At 35.6% G+C, this 27,082-nt stretch overlaps 1 protein-coding gene across 1 annotated transcript in view; it reads left to right on the top strand.

The window, feature by feature from the left end:
- Positions 1–27,082, top strand: part of LOC125233490 — a 276,525-nt gene that overhangs the window by 74,120 nt on the left and 175,323 nt on the right. The window lies entirely within an intron of this gene.

Genomic DNA, 27,082 nt, shown 5'->3' with positions numbered 1-27,082 from the left:
TTTGACTTATTAAACAGAAATTATGTTTAAGAATAATCCATATTTTTCTTCTAATTATTTGGTGCTTTATTTTGCGCACTGTGTAAAATATTTTATTTTAAGTATAGTTTAATAATCCGTAGTGTTTAGTGTGACATAATTGGCGCCCAACGTGGGGCACCCAATGTGGCATCAGGCAGCAGCCTCCCTCTTTATTGCTCTTCTGTGGTGGTGCGACAGAGTCAGTCTGCTTTTCGATCGCAACGATTGTCACCTCGGCTAGGCGGGATATGAATTCACAATGCTTATTTAGAATTCTGTCTTGGGGACCGTCGTATCATGTTTCAGTAATACCTTGTCTTCTAGGTAAATTAATGCAATAACTATATTATTCATACTATTTCAGAGACAAAAATTATAAATTGCGAGTAAGAGAATTTAAACGCATTTAAGAATAATGGCTCTTTGTTGGCACATTCCTCCATCCGCATATTTTATTCTGTATACCTACCTATAACATATACAGGATTTTTCATTAAGAATTTAGTAACCACGGAAACATGCACGCTATGAGACAAATATTAAATTTTTATTTATGAATTTAATAAAATCTGAATAATTTCCTATTTTTTTATTACAGTGATTACCAGAGTAATAATCACTGTAATAAAAAAATTATGAATTTATAAAATTTACGTCCGGTAAGCGCAAATATTTTCCTTGAGCTATATTTACATCAAAAATTCTGCTGAAAAATAAAAAAATCGGATATCTTTTTTTTATATGTTATGGTATTATTGGCATGTGCACAATTTAAGCACGCAAATAATTAAAATGTGTGTGACTATTGATTACTCAGGAATTTGGATGTTTTTGTGCAAAATGGACATGAACTCAAAAGAGTTATTTCATTACGTCCGGTATGGTCTAGTGAGAAGTTACCTTGCCTGTGAAGCTTATTAGTCCCGGGTTCAAATCCTGGTTACGACATTTATCAGAACGGTGAGAAGGTTTTATTAATTAGTCACACATTATATTCTATGTATGTATGTATGACATGCATAATTATTATTGTGGCAAATAGGTAATTTTGTTAGACTTTCTTTCAAAGTGTAATATAATTAGTGAGCAATTCTACTTAAAGTTTATCATTAAATGTTTTTATATGTAACGTTGTTTTCATTTCACGTCTATTTTAAAGTGGGTTTCATAATACACATCCCACGCTCGTAGGAACAGGCCTGAATAGCGAGTAAGAATACAAAACACCCTTATTCTACATTCACACAAAAGGCTAAGGTATGTAATTGCTGTTCGGGCGCGTTAACCGTATTCATAATTTAACATGTAGGTACACCTAAAGAAAACCATACTACTGTGATAAAAGACTTTGCATTCATTGAATGTCTGAGTAACTTGAGCTCTTTTGGAATACAATATAGGTCAGCTAGTCTCATTTACAGGACTGTATATGCTTGTACTGTCTACCACTAAACATTTATAACCTATTGCTTAAATGTTACAGTTCTATTTCCAGTAAACAGGATCCGAATTGGTAGTATTACTCTGATTTTCGCTGTAGTCGTTAATACGGCTTTATACTATGGGGCAGCTATCAAGTAGATGAGGTTCCCATTTGGGTTATACGGTTCGAGCATCTGTGCCAAACCTAATTCAATCGGCCCGATAATCGACGCCGGGAGTTTGGAGTGATGGCAAAATCTATAGACATGTGGGGATTTTAGTTGGGATTGGATATTTTAGTAAACATGGTTACTTTGTAGCAATGTAACAGCATGTAATTGAATTTATTTATGTGAATTAGGACACCTCAATAAGTATTTTGTGACGGAATAGCCACAGGTGATGGAAATGATAAAGGTTTGGTTCCATGGCGAAGGTCTTTATAAAAAGTAAAGGTAAAGGCACAATTGATATTGTGCCTTTGGGTAATTAATTAATATACAGGAAAACGAAGAACTAAACTGAATGAAACTGGTAAACTGTACGTGCACTGTGAGTATATACTAGAATTGCAATTAGTTATTAAAATTAGTCTTTTAATGCTTCGAAGGTGTTTATAGGATGAAATCCAGGACTCAACTAAGAAAGAATTCAGGAATGTCAAGGGCGAATCGAAAATAATCAAATTTGAAATTTAAAATTTAGAATCGATGTGCCAACTAGAGGAGGACATCTAGTGTAATGTTCCGTTTTACGTACGCACCGTTACATATTTGATTTGTAGACCACGTAGTATGAAAACGGATTTTAGTTATTAACATACATAAACTCACGCCTGTATTTCCAAAATAGGTAGGTTTAGGTATAATAAAGATTAGATAAATAAATAATATTGCAGGAGTTACACTGCCACTTTTATCAATGAATAACATAAATAAATATATCCTATAAAACATACACAGATTTACTAAGCTCAAGAATACACGACGATACAAATATTTAAATACAAAGAAAACATCCATGATGCAGGAAAAAATATTTGTGATCATAAAACAAATAAATTCCCTGACCGAGATTCGAACCCAAGACGATCAGCTCAGCTGAAAGAGTCACCATCCACTAGGCCAGACCGGTTGTCTGTCGGGATATCTTTTGCAAAGCAGTGTTACAGTTACAATGGCAATACAACAGATTTCATTCAATCAACAGACTGACATTCGATTTCAAATTTCTAGTTGGCTTTTACGAATATCGTAGCCTCTAGTCAAACAAGCTGGCATTGCAACACAGTTAGCACATCTCTAGGGCTATGGCTACCAAGTCCATTGTCAATTACAGCAACGATCTGCAGGCTAGCGGGATTTAGTCCGGGGCTATTTTGACACATGCTCCTTTGGTGGATTCTGATTGGTTATTGGAGTACAGCCAGTATTCACAAAGTATGGTCAAGCTTGATTTTGAGATTGTAATGCGTCCGTTATTTACGTTATTCGTGAAACAAGGTTATTAATATAATATAATACCCCTTACATATCATTAAAGTGTCAAAGCCTCTATGCGTTGGCTTCGGCCCCGCACACGCCTCCCAAAGGTCCAGAACACCATTGTTCCGTGATGGGAAAGACATAATATAATATAATAGTTTTTTTTTCAGAAATAAATTAAACAATATTTAGTTTTAGTAGTTATAACAAAATATGTAAGCGTGCACGGTAAAACGTTCAACTTTGTCTATTGCTATAAAGCCGCTTTGTCAGTTTAATCATATTTAGAAGTTATTTGTCCGTACTTCTATACTATAAGAGGTGATATATTGGTGTGGAATAATAAGCACTTTATAATTAACTCCGTATATTAAAATAACCAGTTAACGTTACAATGGTCGGAGTGAGACTGGCGTCTCGTTCTCACATTGAAAGGATATTGCTTTTGGCTAGTCAGCTCATATCGCGGTGCGCACGTACTTGAATATGAGCTGACATAGCTATATTGTTCCTACACATATAAAGCCTGACAAGTTTTTATTTGACCCTCGCCACGTTGCGGATTTTCAGCTGAACTAATTTATTTTACTGGCAAGGATTAATATTTGACACCCGTCGTCAAAAGTCATTGAATGTCAGTGATGTAAACGAGAAGTAAATATTTTCAATTTTCTAACGGTTTCATCGCAGATTTGCCCAAAATAATATTTAAAAAAGTGAAAATAATTATACTTAAGGTGATAATTTACTAACAACAAAAAAGGATGAAGGATTTCACAGTATTTCGATAACAATGTTCCGAAATCGTTTGTTGACATGTCCGGTACTGACAATTTATAGTGCGGTTGTCCTGTACTGATTATTTGGTTTCGATTTAGCTTAATTTATTTTTTGTTCTTATTTAAGGTGTCTGTAGCTCTGCCGTGAAAAATATTTATAGAAATAAGAAGGCCGTTACATCATTGACACCAGTATAAAACAAGGTCCCACGCAAAAAGAAAATAAACATCGACGACTTCGATAAAGGCACAAGATTCATGGATTTTAGGCTGTGCGGAAACAAGTAGCGAGTATTTAAACCTTGCTTATTAAACTTTGATTCTCTAAAACCCCGTTTTCATTTTCTACAAATATTAAAGCGAAACCAGTACACGCTGTCCCCATTATATATGACGTCCGCACATTATTGCCATATGAAAGCGGTTTGTAGCGACACTCTTTCAGGGTCAAATAAAATCTTGTCAGGCTTTACCTAAAGATACAAGTAAATCTCGCAATGGTAACCGAAAAACTGGGACGTTTTACTAAACGCACTCACATATGTTTCGGTTAAGAAATTGAACTTTGTAATTACTGACAGAAATGCAACTATTAAGTGTTTGTACGGAAGTCACATCATTACGGAATATAGAAAAAGATGGTGAAACCAATATGGCTTTTTTTTTTTTTCAAAAATCATTAATATTTAATGCTAATACTAATCTAATTTATTTTTTATGGCAGTATTTTACAATAACTAAATCTAAATACAAGAAATTAAACATGTATATGGCTTTTATAAAAATAATTTGCATATTATTACGAGTATATATTGTGTAATACTTTACATTCAAAATTAATAAACCTCCATTAAGTATCAATATTGAATACTAGCCTACCTAAAGGTACCCCTTTACCACCTTTAAAGGTACCACTTTAAAAAGTGGTGACATTATTCTACAATAATTTAGTCAGCGCGCATAAATACCAGCTTTGTAAAATGATACGCTATTCCAGTAACGGTAATAGACGTGGAAAGCCTCTCGGTGGGGAGCGTAACAAGGCATTATTAAAACTTTAATAAAGAGGGATGCATGAGCAATTAATCATGTTTGTAGGCACAGAGAAGGGGTAACCGACATGAACTATATAATACAGTCACTTGAAAGAATAATCTCGCGCGGCGCAGTGTGTGGAAATACCTGGAGTGTTATTAAAACTCTCCCTCTCACTCACTCTCACAAACTCACTCTATTGTGAATACTGAAAAGCACGCTTCTGCTCACGTTTTACATCGCTATTGGTGACAAGTTTCGATTCATTTGTTTCGTCATCTATCGTGTTATGAATGTTAGCGGCAGCTACACTCTGCACCTAAAACATGACTGACGGAGAGTCATCATATTTGATTCGGAAAATATCGCCAACAGTGATATAAAATGAGTGGAACCGTGCATTTTAATATTATAAATAATTCTCACGAAAAATTAACTTCTATAATCATGCCATTACAATGGATTTGCCACTTTGAGCGAGTTTTTAGGTTAAGTAATTGCAGCGTAAATACGTTGTGATGTGTGATGTCGTGACGTCGTGAATAAACATGTGATTAAGTGTCACAGATAGTTAAGTAGTACGAGTGTTTATATCTGAGTTTACCAAAACGTATACTTAGAAAGTTTACTGAAACTTTGACCTTTAACTGTTAACTTTAGAAAATGAGCAAAAACGATAAATATATATTTTCTGTTGACTTACTTTATAACATAAGTCGGATAATTTAACTTTTTATTTGCTAATGAGTTTCAAAAATTACTTTTAATTGGTTCAAGATACTTTCTGGATAAAATTATCTTCTTATATTAAAATATTATGTTATTTCTATAGTATCTTTACAAGTGTTTTAATAAGATGCAATATTTTCCAAACATTTTAACTGTGTTTTATATAATAAGATTTAAGATATGTACTTACTTAGATCAAGATCATAATTGTTGAAATTTTACTTAATGTACTTATCCGTGGTATCTATCAATACTGTCAGTACTGTCAAATGTTTATCCCTCTAAAAATTCTAACTCTTTCCGTCTCTGGCCGCCTAATAGGCGACACGTCTATTTATTTAGTTATTTATTTAACCTTTATTGCACACAATGAAATACAAATGGCGTACTTAATGCCTTAAGGCATTTGATTCTGTATTGGACCAAACAGAAACTTACAATTGGTGTGAAAAATAAAACGGAAATGTATAAAGATAAAAATCACTATCTAAATACTATATGCGGCATGCATTGCATATACATACGAATACTTATATGTATATCTATGTAATGTCTTAAATAAAAGTAAACTATGTGATCTCGACATCTTTTAATTTGAAATCCACCAACCACTCCGCCGCACTCTGCCGTTTCCAACAATACCAAATAAAATAATGTATTCTTTTTAAGCTTGTAATTATGCTTACATTAAATGAATAAAGCATACTTTTCAGTTGAGTTTTATAATCGGTTTATCAAAAAGTTTTGAAATATGTATTGCTCTCTTGGTGTTTTAATAAAAATGATTATTTCAGGAAGGGAAGCCGGGACCACCCACCAGCCACCAGTTCGCCACCAGTGGGCTTGATCGCTTTTTCTTTAGTGTATGGTATCTATTTCAGTTTATAGTCTTTTTTAGTGTTATCTTTTGAAAACCTGAAGCAATCAAACAAACCTATCCTGTACGTCTTTAAATATGTACGTTTAACTTAACTACCTTAAAAGCATTACGGAACTTTACGAGGGACCACTTACATATGTAACTTTAATTATAAAGTTGAGAGTTTAATACACAACATATTCAGGAGAGTTTTACTTCCAATTCCTCATTAAAATTAAGTAGCTAATGATACGCTATTTTATACTCAGCATTATTTATTATATAGTAGCTTTTGTCCGCGGCTTCGTTCGAGTTAGAAAGAGACAAAAAGTAGCCTATGTCACTCTCCATCCCTTCAACTATCTCCACTTAAAAAATACGTCAATTTCTCGCTCCGTTTTGCCGTGAAAGACGGACAAACAAACAGATACACACACTTTCCCATTTATAATATTAGTATGGATTACGTCGGTGACATACAAGCATAATACCTAATGGTAAGAAGTTTCAGTAATCTATGAACGTCTGCTATTCCAAAAGCGGTAAATGCACCAAGCTGATTAAACACTTCACAGTCACAAGAGAAAAGTAAACTCGATAAGAAAAATAAAATAGCTTATAACATTTCCGCTGTTTACTGCATTGGTAATGCCCAACAGCAATTCCATTCTCCAGCGACCAAATATGAAAGAGACGCCTTCGTACACAAGCTAGTGTAGGAGAACGCGTACTTATTCTGGTATGAGTGAGATATGACAGGTCGACTAATCGCGTTTTTGACAGGCGGTAACTGTGCCGTGACTAAGAGCGGGTGGACGGGACATTCAGCGGGGAGGGGGAGTGGAAATAGTGTGCTATAGTACTCTTTATTAAGCTGTGTTCCAGGATAAATATAATCCATTTTTTCAGTACAGATGGTGTTTTTTTTACGCACTAGTGCGAGAAGTGTTTCATTATATGCCAGGTCGATACTCCGGAGGCTCGTCTGTACTGAAATACGTCGTACGATACACGTGCGAAAAGGAAATTCATTTTTTACGCACGTATCGTAATGTACTATCACCACATCAACTAGTCCGCTACTCGCATAAATCATGCAACAAAGGTTAGCGTCGTTTTCGACGCGCGTTCCTAGTAATCGGTATCGGAGGACATTTGTCCCGTGTGTCCGGGGCAGCTGGCGAATCTAGCCCAGATTAACTTGACAGCCTTAATACTTTGTTACAACATAATGTAACAAAATATTAAATTCGGGCAGTTAGACAAATGGGTTAGTGTTTACATTTTCTGAGGATGCGTGCCATTTCATTTCTATGAAATAATACGTAATTGTAATTTGAATATATTTTAACCGGGTAGGAAGTTGCTTGACGTACTAGTTAAATTACTGCTGTCCAAAAAAAGTCCTAACAGCAGAAGCAACAATGTGAGAATTTTACTTAAAGATGAAATATGTGTCAAAGGCAGACCATATCAGAATCACTGCTCAAATAATTTTTACTTGATTCAGTCGGCGGATAAAAAATAGATGTTTTTTGGACTCCTCCAACTCGTAGAAAACAAAATTCAACATAATTTAACACATTCCCAATTCTTTCGTGTCACATCTAACAAAAATTAAGAACATAATAAGAACTTCCCCTTAAAGCTTTTCTTCACGTGGCGTGGGTGTCATAGAAGTCGACTGTGGGATATGGGTTAAGGTAGTGGCGTTGGCGAGAGGCGTGTAACCTGTTAAAACAATGTCACAATTTCGTTTTCTTTCCACGCATTATTTGTCGAGACTAGCACTGAAACTTGACTAGTTCCATGTGCTCTGTCTACAGGCGTTTTCAAAATTTGGGTCCCCCAATTAGCGTAAGTTGTTAACAAAAACCGGCCAAGAGCGTGTCGGGACACGCTCAGTGTAGGGTTCCGTAGTTTTTCGTATTTTTCTCAAAAGCTACTGAACCTATCAAGTTCAAAACAATTTTCCTAGAAAGTCTTTATAAAGTTCTACTTTTGTGATTTTTTTCATACTTTTTAAACATATGGTTCAAAAGTTAGAGGGGGGGGGGGAACGCACTTTTTTTTCCTTTAGGCGTGATTATTTCCGAAAATATTAATATTATCAAAAAACAATTTTAGTAAACCCTTATTCATTTTTAAATACCTATCCAACAATATATCACACGTTGGGGTTGGAATGAAAAAAAATATCAGCCCCCACTTTACATGTAGGGGGGTACCCTAATAAAACATTTTTTTCCACTTTTTATTTTTGCACTTTGTTGGCGTGATTGATATACATATTGGAACCAAATTTCAGCTTTCTAGTGCTTACGGTTACTGAGATTATCCGCGGACGGACGGACGGACGGACGGACGGACGGACGGACGGACGGACGTACGGACGGACGGACGGACGGACAGACAGACATGGCGAAACTATAAGGGTTCCTAGTTGACTACGGAACCCTAAAAATTAACTCCCTGTCAGTTTTGTGACGACAATTAAGCCTAAAATCTGTATAAAAAAATTCTTTTTTCACATTTTGAATGTAGAATATTGCTTAAAGTTTATGTAATTAACACAAAAACAATATTTTCATAGCAATATCATGCTTAATTATCGTCACAAAACTGACAGTGAGTTAATTTTTGTTAACAACTTACGCTAATTGGGGGGTCCCAAATTCTGAAAATGCTCCTATACCCCCTTTATACGATACAGTCGTGATTGTATAGTAAGAACTGTAAAACAAAAAGGGGGACATAAATTAAGCAAAGTTTGTACTATGGGTGATAGGCGACGATATACATACTTATATACATAGAAAACATCCATGACTCAGACTAGAATAGACTAACTTAAAACTTCATCATATTTACACCACTTATTATTCTGTGCCGAACCCCCGAAGCCTAAATAATTGACCTTTAGAGATTTGTTGATGCCCCTAATCAACCCGCGCCAGGCCAAAACGGAGATTGCATACAAAATAACCAGGTGCCTTATTCTAGTTTTATATCATCACGCAATTCCACTAAATTTGACACATTTATTTATTTTTCCCGAGTGAAAATGAAAATGAAATATTTATATTTCAAGTAGGCATATTAAAATGCGCATATGAACGTCAAATAAAACTATTTACGCCGGCTCTAACCCTAGGCCTCAACCTCGAAAAGATTTCAGTCTCCCCTCAGTTGGGAGTTAGGTATCCACTATGGGATCGGCAAGAAACTCGGCGGGCCACTTCTTTTCAAAACATTACATCTTATAATTAGAACATGCATTAAATAAAAAGATACAATTTAACATGCAAAAGTATTTATCAAAAAATATTAACAGACTAGGTGGTGGTTAAGAATGTGGTGTACTCAGGGATATGGGTTAAATTGTGATAGGTTAGGAACTAATTGTCACTAATTGCTATGTGACACTGGAATTTGAGCAGTTCATGTGCTCTGCAGACATTTTTTGGGCATGCAAGCGTGTTGTTAGTGTCTATATATCAAGGAAGCGCTCTTGTTGGACACATTTGCAATAATTGAATTTAAACTGTCGCGAGGCAGTACTGTAAAATTAGCTTAATTACGAACATTAAGCTAATTTTACAGTATTAGTACCGTATTTCAGTTACACGTTTCTAGAAACACATTACTTTAACCGTAATAATTAGCTAGTGAGCTGGACATGCCTTACATGTATAAATATATATGCAGTGAAAATCAGCGTTGGCCCACCCCTTTCGTGGCTTATATGAATACCTTTTGCTGTCTGTGATTTTGTTATTAAGTATTTGTGAATTTAGAATAAGATAACAAACGTTTTAAACGATTTAGAGTACTTATTGTAAGCCTATTTAGAATAAATAATACTTTTGACTGAATTCAGTTGAATATAATACGAACGTAAGTGTCACAAGGATCTGCTGCTTGAATCATCTGTTATAATGCAAAGGCCTGTTCGTATTATATAGGTAATATGTATTTAGAATAAACCTTATAAAACATGTTTAGTTAGTTTTGTTTAGTTAATTTTATTATAAAGTATAGTTGTAGAACTCATCATCATATTATTTAAGAGCCAGGCTCTTGTCTGTGGAGTAAGCGCCATTTCGTTCTTTTCTCTGCGGTTTTTTGAGGTCCTGATACGTCACTACGTTGGTCATCTTGGTTCTCTTCTCTTGGTTGTAGAACTACCCTTAGGATATTAAGTAACTAACAAAATAGATATTAAGTCTATACTAAAAAGTTCTATGGACTTTTAATTGGTCCGAAATAAACATTTTTTTTCTTGCCAAATAACAACTATCGCACGTATATGATTTTACGGAATAAGGGACAAAAAGGTGAGATGACTGAGTAATGAGAGCTTAACTTATTGCTTACCGGCCCCACGGCCATTATTTTAGGTGAGAAGGGGAAATGGACGGGACGGGACTTGTTTGTATGTATTGTATGTTTTATTATAACCAGGTGTTGGTTGAATTAATGGAATAAATAATATAAAAATATTATTTTTTCATCTCATTTGCTGTTTAAAGGTCTCATTGCGTCTACGTGTACTGAAGGATAATGTACTATTTTATTCCCAAGGGATTAATGGATTTAGTTTTAAAAATTAATACAATCCGTGCAATACTTCAGGCGAAGGATGTTTCAATCATTACATCATCGTACTTAACTATGCTCTGTACTTTAAGGTAGTTAAAATAAAGCAAACAAATAATTTGTAGATTTTCGGATATACATGTTGATTAACTAGTCACTGTCTTTAACCTACTTATTTGGTCGTGTAACTACTAACGAGAGAAGTTAAATCGCGACGGCTTGCCGGAGCGATTTAAAGACTCGAGTTAGTAATATTCATACTCCCCGAATTACACACAATGTTTTTCATCGCACTCTCAATGTAAAAAATAATTATGTAAATAGATGTAAAAATTTAATTACGGTACAAGAAATTTCATTATTCCCTTGGGAGAACGATTTTTCTATAACTCACGCTCCGCCTGCGTGCAATAGCACATTTAAAGTGCGGGCACAGAATATATAATCGTACAAGTACAGAAGGCTCACTGCTTTGATGTTCACGAAATGCCGCCTTTTTAAATGCCTACAAAATTCTAACAAATACGCGAACCGCACGTGCGCAGCGTCGGAGGATAGGGTTGCCTATGGATTAAAACGCATTAATTCTCAGATAAATAGTTATACTATATATTCAAGTCTTGGTTACTTTCTAGGTATATATACAGTATTTATATATTTTTGTTGCAGCCTTCAGCATCACAAGCCTTATTGAACTTTTCCGTTAGACTTAATCAATAAGATCAGTGTAAGATTGTTCTATTTTATTCATGATGTCTATTTAACTAAGCATTATTAGCCATTCCACACGTGGACATCGCATATAAACCTTGAAAAAACTCTCTACGTAATGTAACAATAGAAAGTGCGAACGTGCGTTCCGTGAGAACGCGCGCCACCCCTGATTAGGCCGCGAACTCGCGGCCGCCAGCATGGTACTTGTAGCGCGGCGATAGAATTGCGGAGTGAGCCGCCCCTGGTGCGGGTGTGATAAAAAAGCAAGTTGCGTAAGCACTTATTTGCAAACATTCGAGATTAGATGTCTTTGTAATGTCTCGCACTATGTACATTTATTTATTTATGTATATGTATATAATATTAATATACATTATACTAATATGTATGTAGATTTATTTATTATATATTTGTAAGTTTATTTTATTATAGTATTGACTTGTATTTACTCATTATAATCTCATACTGGCTTTATAATTTTGTGCACCACACTGACAATCTCTGTTTTGCCCAAATTACCAGTCAGTAGAGAATGCCTTAAGGCGTTAAGTCTGCCATTTATAATAATAAAGTTTAAATAATAATAGTCCATCACTTTCATCAAAATAGACCAGTTCATTTTAGATTCCATTAACTCTCAAATAGTCCTTACACCCTGGCGGGTGTTGCCTCTGCGTGTGTCCCATGATATGGGCAAGGGCAACATCCGCTCGGTGTACCCCTTAAATTTCATTAAAGTGTCGAAAGGGCCTCTACGCGTTGGCTTCGGCCCCGCGCACGCCTCCCAAAGGTCCGGAATACCATTGTTCCGTGATGGGAAAGACATACGAAGTTTAAATAAAAAAATAATATTTTTGAGGCTAGATTTTGGTTACATCTTTTTTGTAATGAGCTTATTCTAAACATCTAAACATACAGACTATAGGTACCTAGGTCACCCCAGGTGTAAACACTCTCAGAGGATAAGTAATACGATTTCAACCGCCGTCCATTTGCCAACGAACAAAGTTCAAGACACCGTTTCATCTTGGAGAACTAGTTTCATTGTAAACTGAGTCTTTCAGCTGACAAATATTTGAGCTCCGTACAAAGGGAAAGTAATTAGTGGTTCGTCCTTAATTTTATATTAATTAAGGCTTTTTCTGGTATTCAACGGTGCAAAAACGATTCTGAGTTTAAAGGTATGACGTTTGGACTTATTTAGGTCAAAGTAACGTCTAAGTGTTTTTTTTTATATAACACGGTGGCAAACAGGCATGCTCGAATGATGGTAAGCAGTCACTGTAGCTTATGGATCCAAGTAATTCCTGACGTGTTAATACATAATTTAAATGTAATCCTTAATTGAGGAGTTTCTTTTCAAAAGGACTTATTTCTATAAATCAACAGAGGTTATTTTTTATCTATGCCTTCCTAGAGAAATAAACCTTGTTGACTTATAGAAATAAGTCCTTTTGAAAAGGCACTCCTCAATTGTAGCCTAAATACGATTTCAACCGCCAGATATGGATTAGGGACGAGACTTCCTTTGATTTTTTCTAAGAAGTCATTATTCAGATTTTCTCTTTACGTTTTTCCCTAACGATGCATTAAATTTCCCAGATGGTTAGAATAAAATATTTTTTCATACAACATATATTGTGTTCTAAGAAACACGTTAATGGGAATAAATATGAAGAATTTAATTTAAGTTAAAATCTCACGCCTGTATTTTCAAAAGGGGTAGGCAGAGCACATGAAACTGCTTAAGTTTCAGTGCCACTCTTATAACTGAGATATTAAAAGAAAACGAATTCGTAGTATTTCAGTGTCAAATTGCCAGACTACTCGTACAATCGAACCCACAGCCTACAGTCGATTTTTACGACGAGAGAAGAAAGAACGTACCTACTGAAATTAATAATTTATCACCATACGGGTAACTCTGCTACTCCCATTGTATTACTACATAATTATTTATAATTATAGTATATATAACCACAAAATTAAAATTTTGAAAAAACCCCCGACCGCGACATAGTAAACCGATTTTCATGAAACATGGCTAAAAATACTCACGACTAACTCAGCTTTCAGACAAAAAAAACTAAATCTAAATCGGTTCATCCGTTCGGAAGCTACGATGCCACAGACAGACACACAGACAGACAGACAGACACGTCAAACTTATAACACCCCGTCGTTTTTGCGTCGGGGGTAAAACACAAGTATACTTTACTTTAATAAGAGGTCTCAACCTTATTGTTATAATGTGAACTAACTTTTAGGGAAATACATTTTTTTTATTATGGAATTACAGAAAAAAGTAGCAACCCAAACCAACCCATAAACCTATCATCTCTGATGCGGAAGGAATAATAATAAACTCCGCTAAAGTTTGTTTGACAGTTGTAGTAAAGTTTGACAAGGTAAAAACAAAGGTGTGCCGACGATCCGAAAGGCAGCGCTATGGTCAACATTTTTACAATAAATATCTAGTTCCAACTGAAATATACGTTAAATATTAGATTTATACATGATATCCGGGCCCGCGAGTTCATATCCAGGCTCGCACCAATGAGTTTTTCAGAACTTTTGTGCAAAATATTGTTTGATATTTTATCACTAGCTTTTTGTTGAAGGAAAACATTGAGAGGAAAACTGCGTAATTATCTGCGTAGAAATTCAATCGATTAAATGGTTTACCGAAAATGTCTATTGAATGTACGTAGTGCCGTTTTTTAACGTTTTTAACCACGTTAAAAACGTCTCGTTTGGATGTGATATTTTGAAATAACAATATTTTTTTTGTTACCTACTAAAATACAAATTTAAAAGAAGGGCATATTCGTCGTGGCGATATTTACACATTTTATACAATCATGTAACGTATTGAATTTGGTTTTCCCTTTAAAATAATATCTCATGCTATTTTCCAACGGTACTCAAACTGTCCGTAAGCTACGGCTCCGCTACTCCAAACTATGTTTGACAGTCAAAGTTTGACAAGCTCCGAACAAAGGTGCACCGGGTGTCAGGCGCGGTCAACATGCCCGGGGAATATTGGCCGACCCGGATCATCCGGATCTCAAACGGTTAAACACTCGACAACAGAGTAGGTTTTGACAGAGAGAACATTTTATAGCAAAAACTTTCAAATGTTAAGGGGCTGACAACATCCAATTGCCCAAAATTGATGTTACTTGCGCAATTTTTTAAGACAAACTATTAGTTTTAGTAAGGAAAATAAATTATACGTTATTATTCATTATATTTCAACGAACATAGACGTACTCGATATACGATTTAATGAAATCGGATCGAAAGAATAAATTGCAAAGATTGGTCTCGAGTTCATCATAAAACGGTTCTATGTCGTTCAATTATTCACTTAGTTATCCTTATAGTTACAATCACAATAACAGAAATATACATATCTAAAACACTAATAAAACATATTGCACAAATAATGCATCTTTCTATTTTATTTTAATATTTCTCCGTATTTTTCGTACCTAGCCGCTTTCTTTTAGTGACAACGCGCTCTCACTTACTCCCATACGAATAGACAGTTTACGCTAGCGTCAAGGTCATTGGGTGTTGTCAGCGTCTTAAAGGGTTAAGAGATATATTATCGAAAAAATAATATTATCGTTGCGTATGTGACATCCGTATGTGACGGGTTAAGAATTTCACTACACCCTTTCTTGTCATGAATGTCGTGTTAGTCGGCTATTATTGGGCGTGGGATGAGGGAGATTTGCTGCTGGCAACTTATCACTGTAATATCACAAACCCATTTCCTTTCACCCCGATTGCCAAGAGTGGCACTGATATTTGAACAGTTTCATGTGCTACCTCGTTTGGGGTAGGAAGAGCATAAATAACAGCTTAGTTTTTATGTATGTTTTGTCTTTTTTAAAAGAAAAGTCGAAATTTCATCGCCAATATTTTGTCTAAACCATCAGATGGATTTATGAGCATTAAAAATACTACTTTATCATCTTATTCTAAGACACATTAAAAAATACTGATACCATGTCCTAATTTTTTTTTTTTTTTTTTTTTTCAAAAAAAACTTATGACTATATTACATTTTTTTCTTTTCGCCAAACTGGAACCACAGAATACACATACATACAGATACAGAATACATATGATATAGATATGGAATACAGATAGTTGCAAACTTTGGGTCACCTCTTGTTTGCCATGACCGGAAAATATTTGGTGACCCGGATTATCCGGATCTGTAACGTTCGGCTCTCAACGACAGAGTATCATGCAAGCACAGGGATTAAATTTTTAAGTCACTTCTTGTACTTAGATGTATTGTCTGTTTTGTAAATATTTGGGCCTTTAAAAACTATTTAAAACAATATTATCTTGTGGCAATATCAATACTTATTTAAGATAAAAGAGGTAGTGAAGGAATATTTTTCTCAAAGAGTACGAGTTTCAAACTATACAATACAATACAAATACTCTTTTCCCCTCACTAGCTCGGAAACACGTGTTTTGTCCTTTAATATCAGCGGGTAAAAACGCATTTTATCCACTAGTGGGTAAAGTAATTTGACCTTGAATAAAGTCAAATTAACTGCTTTAAAATTGATAAAAGTAGGTGAATCTAGTAATAAAGATGATTTACCACCTGTGGAACTACTGGAAGCAGTGATAAACGCATTTTTTGCGTTGTAGTTTCCTCGCTGTAGTGAGGGGAATAGTTTTGTGTTACACTCGGGTGCAAATGTATTTTACTTCTCGTGTGTTAAAAAACTCGCAAGTTCAGGATTCTATTCTCGAACCACTCGCTTCGCTCGTGGTTCAACTATAGTATCCTTTCACTTGCTCGTTTTTCAATTCCACACTCGGCGTTAAAATACAATTTTGCCCCCTTGTATAACAAATAACTATTTCACATCTCAATACAGGAAACAACATAGTAGGTATAAACAAAAACTTAAGAGGTAAAACAAGAGACGGTCTTATCGCTGAAGAGCGATCTCTTCCAGACAATCTAGGTAGTGGAGAATAATAAATTAACTATTACTACAACTATTTATAACTATTTGTAGGTATTGAATTATTTTTAAATACAATTTCATTATTTTAAACAAATATTTTTATTAAGTAGGCAAGTATGTATTTTAATTCTAAATGATATTTCAGAGCTAAGCTGTGTAACTAGACCTTGCAATAAATTTAAATCCAAACCTTGCAAAGGGGGAAAACATTGGTCAGAGGTCCACAGCGACCGTCATAAACGAATATCTTTAGCATACATACTTTACATATCCGACGACATACAATATATCTTAGCCTGTATCGTGAGTTTTCGATGATAGAGTATAAAAAAAAAACACTGTGTTTATGGTTCCGTACCAAAAAGGTACAAAAGGAACCCTTGTGGTGCGACTCTGTCCGTCTTTCTGTCTGTCTGTTTGTCTGTCTGTAGCTCTGTATGTCTGTCACATTACTAATTGTCTCGAGAACCACTTATGGTATCGCCTTTTTTCTTCGACAAGTCGTTAAGTTCAATTTCATAAACCAGCCGGTATATCACTTTTAAGTAATTGAAAAAAAAAATCTCCATTTTCATTCATAATAAATTATTTAATAAGTGTGAAAGACCCTTAACAATAATATAAAGGTTAGTGTAAATTAACGACACACGCCGTAAATGCCATAATAAATATTACTAGAAAAGTCTTCCGCGACCACGGCCAGTGCGAACTGGCCGAAACGTTGGAAAAAAAGGTTAAATAATGTTTCATGCTTAAGGCGCTGTTGCTACTGGCTGTTTAAATTATTGATCCTTATTATTGTATAATTATAATTTGGTATATATATATATTGACTTGTTGAGTACATACTAGTTATGTATTCTGTAGAATTAGTTGGAGATTGCTAGCTTAACAGTCTCTTGACGTGAAATTTGTATTTCATACGCATTTTTTTTTCTATTTCTAGTTCTTTTGACACTTGGAGAACCTTTACACCTCCAAATTTTTATTTTTTATTATATCCCATTAATTATAATTGACTGTGGGGACCTTTTACATCTCCCAAGATCTTGTTTTCAATTAAGTCAATTTAAACTATGTAACATACAAGCACGGAATGTTGTGTCTTACATCTAGGTATACCGTATTCACTTATTATTGGAATATTTAATACAGCCCGGACAGCTTGAACATGTCATGCTCGCTAAAAAGTCTTTGCTTACGGTGACGTCGTTGATCGGGTCGCCACCTTCCCGAATGAAGGTTGAGGGAGGCGATGGCTGAGATGCGCGCCATATTCGTGAACGGGTGCTGTTTGTGAAGACCGGTCTGTTTCAGCTAATAGGGGCTATGCTATTCTATGTAACATTAATTTTGAATGAGATTACGTTGAGGCACTCTGTTCGGTCCTTGTTTGTTTATTTTTCTTTCTGACTCTTGGAGACCATATACATCTCCAAGGAAAAAAGTAGATTAAGTATACATATATTTTTTTTTTCCTTTGCTTAAGACAACAAGAGTCTTTTACAACTCTAAAGTTATTTTAGTTATTCGGTTTTTTTCTTCATGTATAATTTTTTTAGATGTACTTTGACACTTAGAGACTCTATACATCTCTAAAATCTCTTATTAATAATCATAATAGCTTTGTACTTTGTATAATTTCTTGTGTTAATATTTTTTTTTTATGAATACTTTTGCTTATTAAATTGTATCTTGTTTTTTTTTAATGCATGTTAAATATAAGATGTAATGTTTTGAAAAGAAGTGGCCCGCCGAGTTTCTTGCCGGTCCCATAGTGGATACCCTCCTCCAACTGAGGGGGGACTGAAATCTTCTCGAGGCTGAGGCGTAGGGTTAGAGCCGGCGTAGTTTTGTTTGACGTTCATAAGCGCATTGTAATATGCCTACTTGGAAAATAAATATTTCATTTCATTTCATTTCATTAATTAATCGCGTTCGACCTGTGTGTGACTTAAAATATGAATACTAGGAAGTTATAAAGGCCGTACTACACTCATTGAGTCATTAAATTTATTTTTTGAATAACTCGAAAGAGTTAAGACACTAGTGAAAGAATAACTATAAATAAAACTTAAAAAATACTTAGAAGTAACTAAACAAAACAAAATTACAAGTACTAAAAAAATACACACAATTATAAAAAGAAAATTCCATCTAAAAGTTCCGCCTGCGGCATGGTGCCCATTATGCTGGCGGCATTTCCTTTCTGTATCGCCAGGGTGATACGTTGAGAGAAATATGCGCCAGCCCTGGGGTCTCCCGTGGAGTCAATGAGCCGCGCCGACAGAGATCCCACAAAGGCTTTCATGTCAGCCGACCAAGGACCCAGTGTCTCCATAGCAAGCGCCGCAAACTCGTAGTCCTTCATCAAGGACCTACCTACCATTAAAGAAACTAGTTACTCAGAAAAATTAATTGTATTTGACCTAAAGAACCCGCCCTTAAAACAGAATATGATAAAAACACGCCGTAGTCTGGCTTCTAGGTCTCAACCTTTAGGTACAGTCAACCAATCTGAATCTTAGGCCACTGTAGAACTCTTTTACAGTAAAAGTCAAACTGACTTGTACCGCAAATAAAGCGCGGTGTCAATACGACAGGGTTCTAGAGTGGCCGAGGATACTAATTGGTTGACTGTACCTATTTAAATAAAATGTAAACAAGATCTACCCTCAAAAGGCTACTTGAGGGTAAATTGAAACATTTGGGCGTTAACAAAAATTGGAACCCAAAATTAGTGACAGTTGTTAACAAAAATTGAGTCGATGTCAGTTTTGTGACGACAATTAAGAATAAAATTTGTCTAAAATCCCTATTTTTTATGTTTTAATAATAATAATAATAATATAATATTTATTTATTTCATAAAGATAACATGTAAAAATGTTAAATGTAGATTATTGTTAATAGTTTACGTAATTAAAACAGAAAACAATATTATTGTCTTCGGCTACCGCAATAGTTACTCATGAAATAAAACTATGGAAACGGATTAAATCGCGTATAATTAATTTAAAATTCATCCCGACGTTTCGAATACTTTACAGCGTTCGTGTTCAACGGGTGACTGAGGAAAAATTACAATGTGCAAAAGCTACCCACATATAAGAAATATAAACGAACCATGACCACAAATACCTAATATAGTTTTTTAAGGCAGGTTCACACACTATTAATAAAGCTAGTTATACAATATTCAAAAAAATTACCATTACTATACATTAAAAAATAATTAACCAATTAATCTAATTATTAATGAATAGAATACCTACATAATTATATGATTGTTGCATTGTATAACATCTACCGCGGAATGGAATAGGTATCGAGACAAACCTTATTGGTTTAACGATACTATGTAAATTAATTAGAGATTTATGTTTGTAATTACCTAAAATAAATAATAATAATAATAATCTACACAAAATTGACAAAAACAAACTGCAAATGTCCAACAACATACAACACAAATGCCTTACAGCCTTCGTCGTGCTTGTTCCATTATCAGATGTACTACTGGATCCCAAGCCGGTGGTAAAGTAAAGCCATCTTCTCTATTAAAGTTTGAATATTTCTTGATCTCAATTGCCTTGCGCAACATTCTGGGTATATATCGTTTCTCCTTAGCCAGAACCAGAGGCTTGTCAAACTTTATAGTATGATTGACTTTATCCATGACATGTTCAGAGACTGCAGACCTTTGCCGACGGTGCTTGACATCCGCTATGTGTTCCTTCACCCGTGTGGAAATACTTCGTTTCGTCTGTCCCACATATGACAGGCCGCACTCACAGTCTAGCCTGTACACTGTATTTTAAATTCATTACACGCGATTTAATCCGTTTTCATAATTTTATTTCATGAAAAAAACAATATTATTATTGAAATTCCATGCTTAATTGTCGTCACAAAACTGACATCGAGTTAATTTTTGTTAACAACTGTCACTAGTTTTGGGTCCCAAGTTTTGAAAATGCCCATTTAGGTATACAACTAAATAAGAAGGTTAAAGGCAGATTGCTCAGTGACAGATCCACTTGATTTATATTTGGTTGTTCAACCAAAAATGCACAAATCATTTGTTTACCTTCAAATCTAAAGTGAACAGGCATCTTCTGGGCGAGCTCACTCCATCGTAGGCCACGTCTTTGCCTTTGGCTAGTCTGTGGCCAAGAGTAAGCCCATCATCATCATCCTCCTTGCGTTATCCCGGCATTTGCAATGGCTCATGGGAGGCTGGGGTCCGCTGTGACAACTAATCCCCAAGATTTGGCGTAGGCAATAGTTTTTACGAAAGCGACTGCCATCTGGCCTTCCAACCCGAAGGGTAAACCTTATTGGAATTAGTCCGGTTTCCTCACGATGTTTAATTTCCTTCACTGAAAAGCGACCGGCAACTATCAAATGACATTTTGCACATAAATTCCGAAAAATTCATTGGTGCGAGCCGGGGTTCGAACCCGCGCCCTCCGGAACGAAAGTCGCACATACTTACCGCTAGGCTATCAGGGCCCCGGGCCAAGAGTAAGCCCATTTTTTTTTATTATTACCCTATTATATGTTGTCCCACTGCTGGGCAAAGGCCTCCCCTTCCTTTCTCCAGCCCTCACGGTTTGCTGCCCGCTCTTGTCAGTCGCTTCAAAATACGTCGAGGTCGCCATTTATAATAAACAAATAAGTTTTTAAAGTAAGTATCTAAAAGCATAGAGATATCTAATTTCAATTAAATTAAATTAAAAGTTACGCTACGCTTCAATTTAATTAAAGAAATTATTTTAGTTACTCCATTTCCGAGATTACCAACTTCTCATATCTATTCACAGTTTCTACAGAAACTCGTTCATTTCATTCCTTTCCTTTTACCATTCAATCTCCCAAAATCAGTACATCGATGAAAGAACCCAATAATCTAAGAATTACTGTTTCAGTGCAGCCTTTTCAAGTATTTTTATATTTTCTTTAGAAATCCTGAGTGATTCCTGAGAGCAATCAATGTGATATCGTAGGGTATGGACATAGGCTTTGTATCATTACATTCAGAAAAGCCTTCATTATAGAAAGTCCCGGGAACGGGATTTCCCGGCAAATAGCGGCCGGGATAGGGATATTCTAAACGAGATAGAACTGGGTCGTAGTATAACCAAAGGCAGAAGCGGATTATTTACAGTTGGAAAATGCGGAATGCTCCATATAAACTTCCAGCCCCTATTAGGCTGTCTGGAAGAAATCACTCTTTAGCGATAAGACCGCCTGTTGTTTACCTTTGTTCGTGTTGCTTCTTTATTTTGTATTGTTGTTTTTTATCAAAGTGTGCAATAAAGAGTATTAAATTTGTATTGTATCGTATTGTATTGTATTGTATTGTATTGTATTGTATTGTATTGTATTGTACTGTACTGCACTGCACTGCACTGCACTGCACTGCACTGCACTGCACTGCACTGCACTGCACTGCACTGCACTGCACTGCACTGCACTGCACTGCACTGTACTGTACTGTACTGTACTGTATTGTATTGTATTGTATTGTGTTGTATTGTGTTGCGTTGCGTTGCGTTGCGTTGCGTTGCGTTGCGTTGCGTTGCGTTGCACTGCATTGCATTGGATTGCATTGTATTGTATTGTATTGTGTTGTATTGTATTGTATTGTATGTCACTCCATTCCTTCAACTATCTTCTCTTAAACAATCAAGTCAATTCGTCGCTCAGTTTTGCTGTAAAGGCGTGGCTTGGGTAACAATTTGAGGCTGATCCGAGTATGCTTTGACAAGTGGAACAATACAGGTACTTTTTCTCCAACCATGCGTCAACTTTTGAAATAGTTTTTCTAGAATAACTTTCTTGAAATACTCTGTTGAAACTTAGCACAGATTGACTGTTTCTGTTTTCTGGATGGGTGAATTTATTTGTTTTTTTTTTTTTTTTTTTTTTTAGTGTGAGCAATGTACTCGTAAGGTACTAAATACACAGTGTTTTTCAACGCAGTAGGGTACAGCGGGGCAAATCTCGACTGGAGGGAAATGTAAATGGTCCATTTTAACATGTTTTACAATGTTTGCATTGTTAAATAGAGTGTAGTAGAATGTAGAACTCAACATCATAGTGTAGTAATGGCAAAAAAATTGACCAGTTACAATTGAGCCCCCAGTCGGGATTTGCCCCGCTGTACCTTACCTAATTTATATGTGCCAATAAATAAACTTTTTAACAAAAAATAAAACCGCCTTCAAAAAAAAGCGCGTTACAAAACACGTAGAAACTAAAAAGCAAAAACCGCCTTCAAAAATAAGCGCGTTACAAAACACGGAGAAACTAAAAAGCAAAAAATAATAAACCTTTGAATTCAGATTTATTATCGTATTGCAATAATCTAAACATCCAAATTATAAACAAATCAATTATTTTTGCAGTCGGTACCAGACCTGTTCGTCGCCTTGCTATTGCCTGTTTGCCCCACCCAACCATACGCAGGCTGGCACCGACTCCAAAAATAATTGATTTGTTTATAATTTGGATGTTTAGATTATTGCAATACGATAATAAATCTGAATTCAAAGGTTTATTATTTTTTGCTTTTTAGTTTCTCCGTGTTTTGTAACGCGCTTATTTTTGAAGGCGGTTTTATTTTTTGTTAAAAAAGTTTATTTATTTGTTGATTTTTAGTGGTTCCTTTTGATATTATATGTATCAGTCCGAATACATGTACACTAGTGAAAGAATTATCCTTTAACTCCTAACCATTGAGGAGTTGACCTTCCATCATCAGCTCAGCCACATAAAATTATTACCATCAGGCGTAAATACTGGTTTACCTTTGAAAAATACACTGAAAACATTACATGTGCCTATAACATTTGAAGAGTTCCCTCGATTTCTCCAGGATCCCATCATCAGACCCTGACTTGGTGCCAATGGGACCATCTCGGGGTTATACCCGTTCGATCAAAAAAAAAAGTTCGAAAATCGGTCCACAATTCTCGGAGATATCGAGGAACATACATACAAAAAAAAAAAAAAACATTCAGTCGAATTGAGAACCTCCTCCTTTTTTGAAGTCGTTTAAAAAATAATAAACCTTTGAATTCAGATTTCTTATCGTATTGCAATAACCTAAACATGCAAATTATAAACAAATCAATTATTTTTGTAGTCGGTGCCAGACCTGTTCGTCGCCTTGCTATATTGCCTGTTTGGCCCCACCCAACCATACTCAGGCTGGCCCCGACTCCAAAAATAATTGATTTGTTTATAATTTAGATGTATAGATTATTGCAATAGATTTATGCAGGATTCAATGGTTTATTATTTTTTGCTTTTTAGTTTCTCCGTGTTTTGTAACGCGCTTATTTTTGAAGGCGGTTTTATAATTTAATAATATGAACTTGTTCTTCTCGGCTTTCACGAGATTTCTCTTTATTTATTTATTATTATTTATACGCACTGGTATTACCTACACTGTGACGACGCGTATTGGTTTTCTGAATTGTCTTGTCTCAGTCAGTGTTGCTTGTCTTTTCTCCGCCACATTAATCTCATCACAGGAATAAGTCGAAGTAATAAACCTGACAAAGTCTAGTATAACCAGTAGGTATTATCCATGGGAGCCTGGGGTCCGCTTTGACAAATAATCCCAAGATTTGGCGTAGCCACTTTAGGAAAGCGACTGCTATCAGATCAGTCCTTCCAACCCGAAGGGTAACTAGGCCTTATTGAAATTAGTCCGGTTTCCTCGCGATGTTTTCCTTCACCGAAAAGCGACTTTCAAATATCAAATGACATTTTGCACATGAGTTCCGAAAAACTCATTGACAAGAGCCGGGGTTTGAACCCGTGATCTCCTGCTTTTGATGAAAGTATAAAAAAACGTCCAAGCCCCGAGCAAGAATAAGCCACTAGTTTTTGCGGCACAACTTAACTCATTTTCAAGCCAAGTCCACAAAATAAGTCCACTCGCCTTCATACAACTTCCGTGAAACTTCTGTGCCCGCACGAAACAAGACAAATATTATGAAGTTACTCACACGGAACATTTTCGTTTTACGTAATAAGTTACGTTTTGCGCAGAAGTTATTTGATGGCGAATAATAATGAAATTGCAATTTATTTACAGAGAGGAAATTGAAGTTTTGAAGGTGAAGACGTTACAGCTAACATATAACATTGTGTGACAAGGACAGCGTGATGGCATTACGCTGTCCTTGTCACACTCTGTTATTGTTGAGTACTCGACATACGCACGGGAGACGCGCGGTCGGCGAGCGATCGTGACCAGCCTATTTTGATCAGTCCGCGTTATTATTTATAAATCCCAATAAGGCCCTAACAGTTATAAATAGTTATTTGTTTTACAAGAGGGCAAAGTTATTGTTTAACCGCACGTGCCAATATTGATACCCGAGCAAGGGAAAGATTCCAATATTGAACCGCGGGCGTAGGGTTTCATGGCACGAAGGTTAAACAAACTTTGTCACCGATTGAAACACAAAATTTTTCACCACACCAACACGAACAAAATACCAACAATAAAACATCAAATTAAATCAAATCCATCAATTTATTCGATATTTATGATTCAGAATCATCATTTACAGGGTGGCTAGCCGAATGGCACAATCGCTCACGAAACGCTCACGAAACGAAGCGCTAGTAGATATCTATCTCTATCGCGCTTGCGTATTGGCCCCGTGGCCGAATGGCATTTCTCCGACGCCAAACGAAAGCGATACGCCGCTGGCTCTGTCGCGCCAATACGCAAGCGCGATAGAGATAGATATCTACTAGCGCTTCGTTTCGTGAGCGTTTCGTGAGCGATTGTGCCATTCGGCTAGCCACCCAGGTAAATTCTATTAGCCAGCTTAAGACGTCAAGTTAAAGTTTGTATATAATTACTTTCCACTCTTGTGGATAAAATGCAATTTTGCTATCTGTTTTCGAATAGCAAAGTAAGCCATTACTAGTAAGCCATTACTTACGAACGATTGATTAACGACACCTTGGAAAAAACAATAAAATGGTTAGAGTGTAATAATCTTAGAGTTAATTTAGCCAAAACTAAGTTAATGCAATTTTATACTAACAAGGGAAAACCACAAAATCTCGATGTTAACTACAATGGTCATAAAATTGACGAAGTAACTAGTTTTAAATTTTTAGGTGTAACTCTTGACCGGTTCTGCAGCTGGAAAGAGCATATAATCGACCTATGTTCGAGAATGAATCGTTTTGTATATGCATTAAAGAGAATAAGGCAAGTAGTCTCAATAGATGCGGCACTTACTTCCTATTATGGTTATATTCATTCGATTCTTCAATATGGCATAATTATGTGGGGTAGATCTACGGATATAGATGATGCATTTCTCATGCAAAAGAAATGCGTAAGAGCTGTTTATGGACTGAAAACCTTAGATTCATGTAGACCTTATTTTAAAAATCAGAATATTTTGTCGCTCCCGTCTATTTACATATTTAATGCCTGCATATTTGTGTATCAGCATGGCCATCTCTTCCAGCAAGTCAAGGAAGTTTATCGAAATCCTGTACGTCCACAATATCGGAACAAATTGTATATACCTCCAACAAAGCTGTCACTCGTAGCAAAGAATGCATTTATTATGTGTATAAAGATTTATAATCAAGTGCCGGACGAGATTAAGGATTTACCATTCAATCGATTTAAAAAAGAATTAAAGAAATGGCTTGTGGATAAATGCTTTTATAGTATAAACGAATTTCTCAACTATAAATAAGCTAGGTTATTGAATAGATTAGAATGTAAGTACATTATGCATGCCTGTAAGGTAGTTTTAGTGATACCTCTGAAGTACACACTTGTATTCCTAGATATATATTTCCACCTTTCTGTACCTAAAACTGTGCGTAATAAATAATTTCATTTCATTTCATTTCATTTCATTTCATTCATTTCATTTCATTTCATTTCATAGTTGGTGTGGTGAAAACATTTATAACAGCCAGTGTTTAAACATTAGTTATAAAAGTAACAATTTCTTTATTGTGTAATAGAAGTTATAGCGACATATAGTTTCTGACATTGAATAAATGTGTTTACTTAGCCTAGCCTTCAGGGTAATGGGTTAGTAGCTTAGTAGGTGTGGCGTTTCCACTCTCTTATATTATTTGTAACCTAGAAAGCTACATACATTATGTCCTCTTAAGTGTATTATAGGTATTGTAGAGTATCAGGCCCCTTAGCCGAATGGCAAACGCCGCATAAATGTAGTCTGGCTCTGTCGCACCAATACGCAAGAGCGATAGAGATAGATAGCTACCAAAGAGATATTATCGTGAGCGTTTGTGAATTCGGCTACGCACACAGGTTAGACTTAAATTCAATATACACGAGCGTTCAAACACTTCAAACAACTACTTTGCCTTGTTGCAAAATTAATAACATTTTAGGGTGTTAAG

The sequence above is a fragment of the Leguminivora glycinivorella genome, chromosome 14, assembly GCF_023078275.1.
Source record: "Leguminivora glycinivorella isolate SPB_JAAS2020 chromosome 14, LegGlyc_1.1, whole genome shotgun sequence".
NCBI lineage: Eukaryota > Metazoa > Arthropoda > Insecta > Lepidoptera > Tortricidae > Leguminivora > Leguminivora glycinivorella.
The sequence above is the reverse complement of the archived record's forward strand: the minus strand, read 5'-3'. Positions and strand labels throughout refer to the sequence as shown.